This window comes from Somniosus microcephalus, chromosome 23 (assembly GCF_052327205.1).
Source record: "Somniosus microcephalus isolate GS21.2 chromosome 23, FLI_Smic_1.0, whole genome shotgun sequence".
NCBI classification, from domain to species: Eukaryota; Metazoa; Chordata; class Chondrichthyes; order Squaliformes; family Somniosidae; genus Somniosus; species Somniosus microcephalus.
This window is the reverse complement of record NC_141009.1, coordinates 1,542,257-1,550,229: the sequence shown is the minus strand read 5'-3', so window position 1 is coordinate 1,550,229 and position 7,973 is coordinate 1,542,257.

Genomic DNA, 7,973 nt, shown 5'->3' with positions numbered 1-7,973 from the left:
GAGTGTGAGAGTGAGTGTGAGTGTGAGTGTGAGAGTGAGAGTGTGAGTGAGTGTGAGTGTGAGAGTGAGTGTGAGTGTGAGTGTGAGAGTGAGTGTGAGTGTGAGAGTGAGTGTGAGTGTGAGAGTGAGTGTGAGTGTGAGTGTGAGAGTGAGTGTGAGTGTGAGTGTGAGAGTGAGTGTGAGTGTGAGTGTGAGAGTGAGTGTGAGTGTGAGTGTGAGAGTGAGTGTGAGTGTGAGTGTGAGTGTGAGAGTGAGTGTGAGTGTGAGAGTGAGTGTGAGAGTGAGTGAGAGTGTGAGTGTGAGTGTGAGAGTGAGAGTGAGTGTGAGTGGTGAGTGTGAGAGTGAGTGTGAGTGTGAGTGTGAGAGTGAGTGTGAGTGTGAGTGTGAGTGTGAGTGTGAGAGTGAGTGTGAGTGTGAGAGTGAGTGTGAGAGTGAGTGTGAGTGTGAGTGTGAGATGTGAGAGTGAGTGTGAGTGTGAGTGTGAGAGTGAGTGTGAGTGTGAGAGTGAGTGTGAGTGTGAGTGTGAGAGTGTGAGAGTGAGTGTGAGTGTGAGAGTGAGAGTGAGTGTGAGAGTGTGAGTGTGAGAGTGAGTGTGAGAGTGAGTGTGAGTGTGAGTGTGAGTGTGAGAGTGAGTGTGAGAGTGAGTGTGAGAGTGAGTGTGAGTGTGAGAGTGAGTGTGAGAGTGAGTGTGAGTGTGAGTGTGAGAGTGAGAGTGAGTGTGAGAGTGAGTGTGAGTGAGTGTGAGTGTGAGAGTGAGTGTGAGAGTGAGTGTGAGTGTGAGTGAGTGAGTGTGAGAGTGAGTGTGAGAGTGAGAGTGAGTGTGAGTGTGAGTGTGAGAGTGAGTGTGAGTGTGAGTGTGAGAGTGAGTGTGAGTGTGAGAGTGAGTGTGAGTGTGAGTGTGAGAGTGAGAGTGAGTGTGAGTGTGAGAGTGAGTGTGAGAGTGAGTGTGAGAGTGAGTGTGAGAGTGAGTGTGAGTGTGAGTGTGAGTGTGTGAGTGTGAGAGTGAGTGTGAGAGTGAGTGTGAGTGTGAGAGTGAGTGTGAGAGTGAGTGTGAGTGTGAGTGTGAGAGTGAGAGTGAGTGTGAGTGTGAGAGTGAGTGTGAGAGTGAGTGTGAGTGTGAGAGTGAGTGTGAGTGTGAGAGTGAGAGTGAGTGTGAGTGTGTGAGTGTGAGAGTGAGTGTGAGAGTGAGTGTGAGTGAGAGTGTGAGTGTGAGAGTGAGTGTGAGAGTGAGTGTGAGGTGAGTGTGAGTGTGAGAGTGAGTGTGAGAGTGAGTGTGAGTGTGAGAGTGAGTGTGAGAGTGAGTGTGAGTGTGAGAGTGAGTGTGAGTGTGAGTGAGTGAGTGTGAGAGTGAGTGTGAGTGTGAGAGTGAGTGTGAGAGTGAGTGTGAGTGTGAGAGTGAGTGTGAGTGTGAGTGTGAGAGTGAGTGTGAGTGTGAGAGTGAGTGTGAGAGTGAGTGTGAGTGTGAGAGTGAGTGTGAGAGTGAGTGTGAGTGTGAGTGTGAGAGTGAGAGTGAGTGTGAGTGAGTGTGAGTGTGAGAGTGAGAGTGAGTGTGAGTGTGAGTGTGAGAGTGAGTGTGAGAGTGAGTGTGAGTGTGAGAGTGAGTGTGAGTGTGAGTGTGAGTGTGAGTGTGAGAGTGAGAGTGAGTGTGAGTGTGAGAGTGAGAGTGAGTGTGAGTGTGAGAGTGAGTGTGAGTGTGAGAGTGAGAGTGAGTGTGAGGTGAGTGTGAGAGTGAGTGTGAGAGTGAGTGTGAGTGTGAGAGTGAGTGTGAGTGTGAGAGTGAGTGTGAGTGTGAGTGTGAGAGTGAGTGTGAGTGTGAGAGTGAGAGTGAGTGTGAGTGTGTGAGTGTGAGAGTGAGTGTGAGAGTGAGTGTGAGAGTGAGAGTGAGTGTGAGTGTGAGAGTGAGTGTGAGTGTGAGAGTGAGAGTGAGTGTGGTGAGTGTGAGAGTGAGTGTGAGAGTGAGTGTGAGTGTGAGAGTGAGTGTGAGTGTGAGAGTGAGTGTGAGTGTGAGTGTGAGTGTGAGAGTGAGTGTGAGTGTGAGAGTGAGAGTGAGTGTGAGTGTGAGAGTGAGTGTGAGAGTGAGTGTGAGAGTGAGTGTGAGTGTGAGAGTGAGAGTGAGTGTGAGTGTGTGAGTGTTGAGAGTGAGTGTGAGAGTGAGTGTGAGTGAGTGGAGAGTGAGTGTGAGAGTGAGTGTGAGTGTGTGAGTGTGAGAGTGAGTGTGAGAGTGAGTGTGAGTGTGAGAGTGAGTGTGAGAGTGAGTGTGAGTGTGAGTGTGAGAGTGAGAGTGAGAAGTGAGAGTGAGGTGTGAGTGTGTGAGTGTGAGAGTGAGTGTGAGAGTGAGAGTGAGTGTGAGAGTGAGAGTGAGTGTGAGTGTGAGTGTGAGAGTGAGTGTGAGTGTGAGTGTGAGAGTGAGTGTGAGTGTGAGAGTGAGTGTGAGAGTGAGTGTGAGAGTGAGTGTGAGTGTGAGAGTGAGAGTGAGTGTGAGTGTGTGAGTGTGAGAGTGAGTGTGAGAGTGAGTGTGAGTGTGAGTGTGAGTGTGAGTGTGTGAGTGTGAGAGTGAGTGTGAGAGTGAGTGTGAGTGTGAGAGTGAGTGTGAGAGTGTGAGAGTGTGAGTGTGAGTGTGAGAGTGAGAGTGAGTGTGAGTGTGAGAGTGAGTGTGAGAGTGAGTGTGAGTGTGAGAGTGAGTGTGAGTGTGAGAGTGAGAGTGAGTGTGAGTGTGTGAGTGTGAGAGTGAGTGTGAGAGTGAGTGTGAGTGTGAGAGTGAGTGTGAGTGTGAGAGTGAGAGTGAGTGTGAGTGTGTGAGTGTGAGAAGTGAGTGTGAGAAGTGAGTGTGAGTGTGAGAGTGAGTGTGAGAGTGAGTGTGAGTGTGAGAGTGAGTGTGTGTGTGAGTGTGAGAGTGAGTGTGAGTGTGAGAGTGAGTGTGAGAGTGAGTGTGAGTGTGAGAGTGAGTGTGAGTGTGAGTGTGAGAGTGAGTGTGAGTGTGAGAGTGAGTGTGAGAGTGAGTGTGAGTGTGAGAGTGAGTGAGTGTGAGTGTGAGAGTGTGAGAGTGAGTGTGAGTGTGAGAGTGTGAGAGTGAGTGTGAGTGTGAGAGTGAGAGTGAGTGTGATTGTGTGAGTGTGAGAGTGAGTGTGAGAGTGAGTGTGAGTGTGAGAGTGAGTGTGAGAGTGAGTGTGAGTGTGAGTGTGAGAGTGAGAGTGAGTGTGAGTGTGAGAGTGAGTGTGAGAGTGAGTGTGAGTGTGAGAGTGAGTGTGAGTGTGAGAGTGAGAGTGAGTGTGAGAGTGTGAGTGTGAGAGTGAGAGTGAGTGTGAGAGTGAGTGTGAGTGTGAGAGTGAGTGTGAGTGTGAGAGTGAGAGTGAGTGTGAGTGTGAGAGAGTGAGTGTGAGTGTGAGAGTGAGAGTGAGTGTGAGTGTGTGAGTGTGAGAGTGAGTGTGAGAGTGAGTGTGAGAGTGAGAGTGAGTGTGAGTGTGAGAGTGAAGTGTGAGTGTGAGAGTGAGAGTGAGTGTGAGTGTGTGAGTGTGAGAGTGAGTGTGAGAGTGAGTGTGAGTGTGAGAGTGAGTGTGAGTGTGAGAGTGAGTGTGAGTGTGAGTGTGAGAGTGAGAGTGAGTGTGAGTGTGAGAGTGAGAGTGAGTGTGAGTGTGAGAGTGAGTGTGAGAGTGAGTGTGAGAGTGAGTGTGAGTGTGAGAGTGAGAGTGAGTGTGAGAGTGTGTGAGTGTGAGAGTGAGTGTGAGAGTGAGTGTGAGTGTGAGAGTGAGTGTGAGAGTGAGTGTGAGTGTGTGAGTGTGAGAGTGAGTGTGAGAGTGAGTGTGAGTGTGAGAGTGAGTGTGAGAGTGAGTGTGAGAGTGAGAGTGAGTGTGAGTGTGAGAGTGAGTGTGAGAGTGAGTGTGAGTGTGAGAGTGAGTGTGAGAGTGAGTGTGAGTGTGTGAGTGTGAGAGTGAGTGTGAGAGTGAGTGTGAGTGTGAGAGTGAGTGTGAGTGTGAGTGTGAGAGTGAGTGTGAGAGTGAGTGTGAGAGTGAGTGTGAGTGTGAGAGTGAGTGTGAGAGTGAGTGTGAGTGTGTGAGGTGAGAGTGAGTGTGAGAGTGAGTGTGAGTGTGAGAGTGAGTGTGAGTGTGAGTGTGAGAGTGAGTGTGAGAGTGAGTGTGAGTGTGAGAGTGAGTGTGAGAGTGAGAGTGAGTGTGAGTGTGTGAGTGTGAGAGTGAGTGTGAGAGTGAGTGTGAGTGTGAGAGTGAGTGTGAGAGTGAGAGTGAGTGTGAGTGTGTGAGTGAGTGTGAGCGTGAGCTGTGCGCGTGAGTGTGAGAGTGAGTGTGTGAGTGTGAGTGTGAGTGTGAGAGTGAGTGTGAGGGTGAGAGAGAGTGTGAGTGTGAGTGTAAGTGTGAGAGTGAGTGTGTGAGTGTGAGTGAGAGTGAGTGTGAGTGTGAGAGTGAGTGTGAGTGTGAGAGTGAGTGTGAGAGTGAGTGTGAGTGTGAGAGTGAGTGTGAGTGTGAGAGTGAGTGTGAGTGTGAGTGTGAGTGTGTGTGTGAGTGTGAGTGTGAGAGTGAGTGTGTGAGTGTGAGTGTGAGTGTGAGAGTGAGTGTGAGTGTGTCTGAGTGTGAGAGTGAGTGTGAGAGTGAGTGTGAGGTTGAGAGTGAGAGTGAGTGTGAGTGTGAGAGAGTGTGAGTGTGAGTGTGAGAGTGAGTGTGTGAGTGTGAGTGTGAGTGTGAGAGTGAGTGTGAGTGTGTGTGAGTGTGAGAGTGAGTGTGAGAGTGAGTGTGAATGTGAGTGTGAGTGTGAGTGTGAGAGTGAGTGTGAGTGTGGTGTGAGTGTGTGTGAGTGTGAGAGTGAGTGTGAGAGTGTAAGTGAGTGTGAATGTGAGTGTGAGTGTGAGAGTGAGTGTGTGTGTGTGTGAGTGTGAGAGTGAGTGTGAGCGTGAGCGTGCGCGTGAGTGTGAGAGTGAGTGTGAGTGTGAGTGTGAGAGTGAGTGTGAGAGTGAGAGTGAGAGTGAGTGTGAGTGTGAGAGAGTGTGAGTGTGAGTGTGAGTGTGAGAGAGTGTGAGTGTGAGTGTGAGAGTGAGTGTATGAGTGTGTGAGTGTGAGTGTGAGAGTGAGAGTGAGTGTGAGTGTGTGTGAGTGTGAGAGTGAGTGTGAGAGTGAGTGTGAGAGTGAGTGTGAATGTGAGTGTGAGAGTGAGTGTGAGTGTGTGTGAGTGTGAGAGTGAGTGTGAGCGTGAGCGTGGCGCGTGAGTGTGAGAGTGAGGTGTGTGAGTGTGAGTGTGAGAGTGAGTGTGAGTGTGAGTGTGAGAGTGAGTGTGAGTGTGAGAGTGAGAGTGAGTGTGAGTGTGAGTGTGAGTGTGAGAGTGAGAGTGAGTGTGAGTGTGAGAGTGAGAGTGAGTGTGAGTGTGAGAGTGAGAGTGAGTGTGTGAGTGTGAGTGTGAGTGTGAGAGTGAGTGTGAGTGTGAGGGTGAGAGTGAGAGTGAGTGAGTGTGAGAGCGTGTGTGTGTGAGTGTGAGTGTGAGAGTGAGTGTGTGAGTGTGAGTGTGAGTGTGAGAGTGAGTGTGAGTGTGTCTGAGTGTGAGAGTGAGTGTGAGAGTGAGTGTGAGGGTGAGAGTGAGAGTGAGTGTGAGTGTGAGAGAGTGTGAGTGTGAGTGTGAGAGTGAGTGTGTGAGTGTGAGTGTGAGTGTGAGAGTGAGTGTGAGTGTGTGTGAGTGTGAGAGTGAGTGTGAGAGTGAGTGTGAATGTGAGTGTGAGTGTGAGTGTGAGAGTGAGTGTGAGTGTGAGTGTGTGTGAGTGTGAGAGTGAGTGTGAGAGTGAGTGTGAATGTGAGTGTGAGTGTGAGAGTGAGTGTGTGTGTGTGTGAGTGTGAGAGTGAGTGTGAGCGTGAGCGTGCGCGTGAGTGTGAGAGTGAGTGTGAGTGTGAGTGTGAGAGTGAGTGTGAGTGTGAGAGTGAGAGTGAGAGTGAGTGTGAGTGTGAGTGTGAGTGTGAGAGAGTGTGAGTGTGAGTGTGAGAGTGAGTGTGTGAGTGTGTGAGTGTGAGTGTGAGAGTGAGAGTGAGTGTGAGTGTGTGTGAGTGTGAGAGTGAGTGTGAGAGTGAGTGTGAATGTGAGTGTGAGAGTGAGTGTGAGTGTGTGTGAGTGTGAGAGTGAGTGTGAGCGTGAGCGTGCGCGTGAGTGTGAGAGTGAGTGTGTGAGTGTGAGTGTGAGAGTGAGTGTGAGTGTGAGTGTGAGAGTGAGAGTGAGTGTGCGAGTGTGAGAGTGAGTGTGAGTGTGAATGTGAGTGTGAGAGTGAGTGTGAGTGTGTGTGAGTGTGAGAGTGAGTGTGAGCGTGAGCGTGCGCGTGAGTGTGAGAGTGAGTGTGTGAGTGTGAGTGTGAGTGTGAGTGTGAGAGTGAGAGTGAGTGTGAGAGTGTGAGTGTGAGTGTGAGAGTGAGTGTGAGAGTGAGTGTGAGAGTGAGTGTGTGAGTGTGAGTGTGAGTTTGAGTGTGAGAGTGTGAGAGTGAGTGTGAGAGTGAGTGTGAGTGTGAGTGTGAGTGTGAGTGTGAGAGTGAGTGTGAGAGTGAGTGTGAGAGTGAGTTTGAGAGTGAGTGTGAGAGTGAGTGTGAGTGTGAGTGTGAGAGTGAGAGTGAGAGTGAGTGTGAGTGTGTGTGAGTGTGACTGTGAGAGTGAGTGTGAGTGTGAGTGTGAGTGTGAGAGTGAGTGTGAGAGTGAGAGTGAGTGTGAGTGTGAGTGTGAGAGAGAGTGTGAGTGTGTGTGAGTGTGAGAGTGAGTGTGAGAGTGAGTGTGAATGTGAGTGTGAGTGTGAGAGTGAGTGTGAATGTGAGTGTGAGAGTGAGTGTGAGTGTGTGTGAGTGTGAGAGTGAGTGTGAGCGTGAGCGTGCGCGTGAGTGTGAGAGTGAGTGTGTGAGTGTGAGTGTGAGAGTGAGTGTGAGTGTGAGTGTGAGAGTGAGAGTGAGAGTGAGTGTGAGAGTGTGAGTGTGAGTGTGAGAGTGAGTGTGAGAGTGAGTGTGAGAGTGAGTGTGTGAGTGTGAGTGTGAGTTTGAGTGTGAGAGTGTGAGAGTGAGTGTGAGAGTGAGTGTGAGTGTGGGAGTGAGTGTGAGTGTGAGTGTGAGAGTGAGTGTGAGAGTGAGTGTGAGAGTGAGTTTGAGAGTGAGTGTGAGAGTGAGTGTGAGTGTGAGTGTGAGAGTGAGAGTGAGTGTGAGTGTGTGTGAGTGTGACTGTGAGAGTGAGTGTGAGTGTGAGTGTGAGTGTGAGAGTGAGTGTGAGAGTGAGAGTGAGTGTGAGTGAGTGTGAGAGAGAGTGTGAGTGTGTGAGTGTGAGAGTGAGTGTGAGAGTGAGTGTGAATGTGAGTGTGAGTGTGAGTGTGAGTGTGTGTGAGTGTGAGAGTGAGTGTGAGTGTGAGTGTGAGTGAGTGTGAGTGTGAGTGTGAGAGTGAGAGTGAGTGTGAGATGTTCTGACGTTAGGTTGAGGTGTTGCGTGTTATACTGAACGACAGGGCATCATGAGATCTGAGATCAAATGAGTTGAAAGTGTGAGTGGCCTCAAAATCTGATTGAACAATTCCTTCAGGATCCTGATTGGATCGCAGTCGGAATGCTGAAGTGGTTGTGTCACAGTGAGTCAACCCTCCTGGGGAGACTTTCCATTAGTACACTGGAACTAGTGGAAACGTTCTGAAAGAGCGGATAGTCTAAATAAAGAAGGACGATAATGAATGTTAAAGAGAGCTGCTGGCCGCTTAAGGCTTAACTCTTCTCTCCCACTGAAATGGCAATGTGTCAATGGCTGTGATTAATCTGCACTTTGCTTTAATTCCATAACAAATTAAAAAATGAAAGACTTTTTACCCAGTGGGCACAGTCAGTGGGTCAAGATCATCGAGAATCATGAGGAGCAGGAGGAGGCCATTCAGCCCCTTGAGCCCATTCCGCCATTTAATGAGATCATGATGATCTGTACCTCAACCCCAATTACCCATCTTTCTTCACACCAATTTTACAGAAACAGGCCATT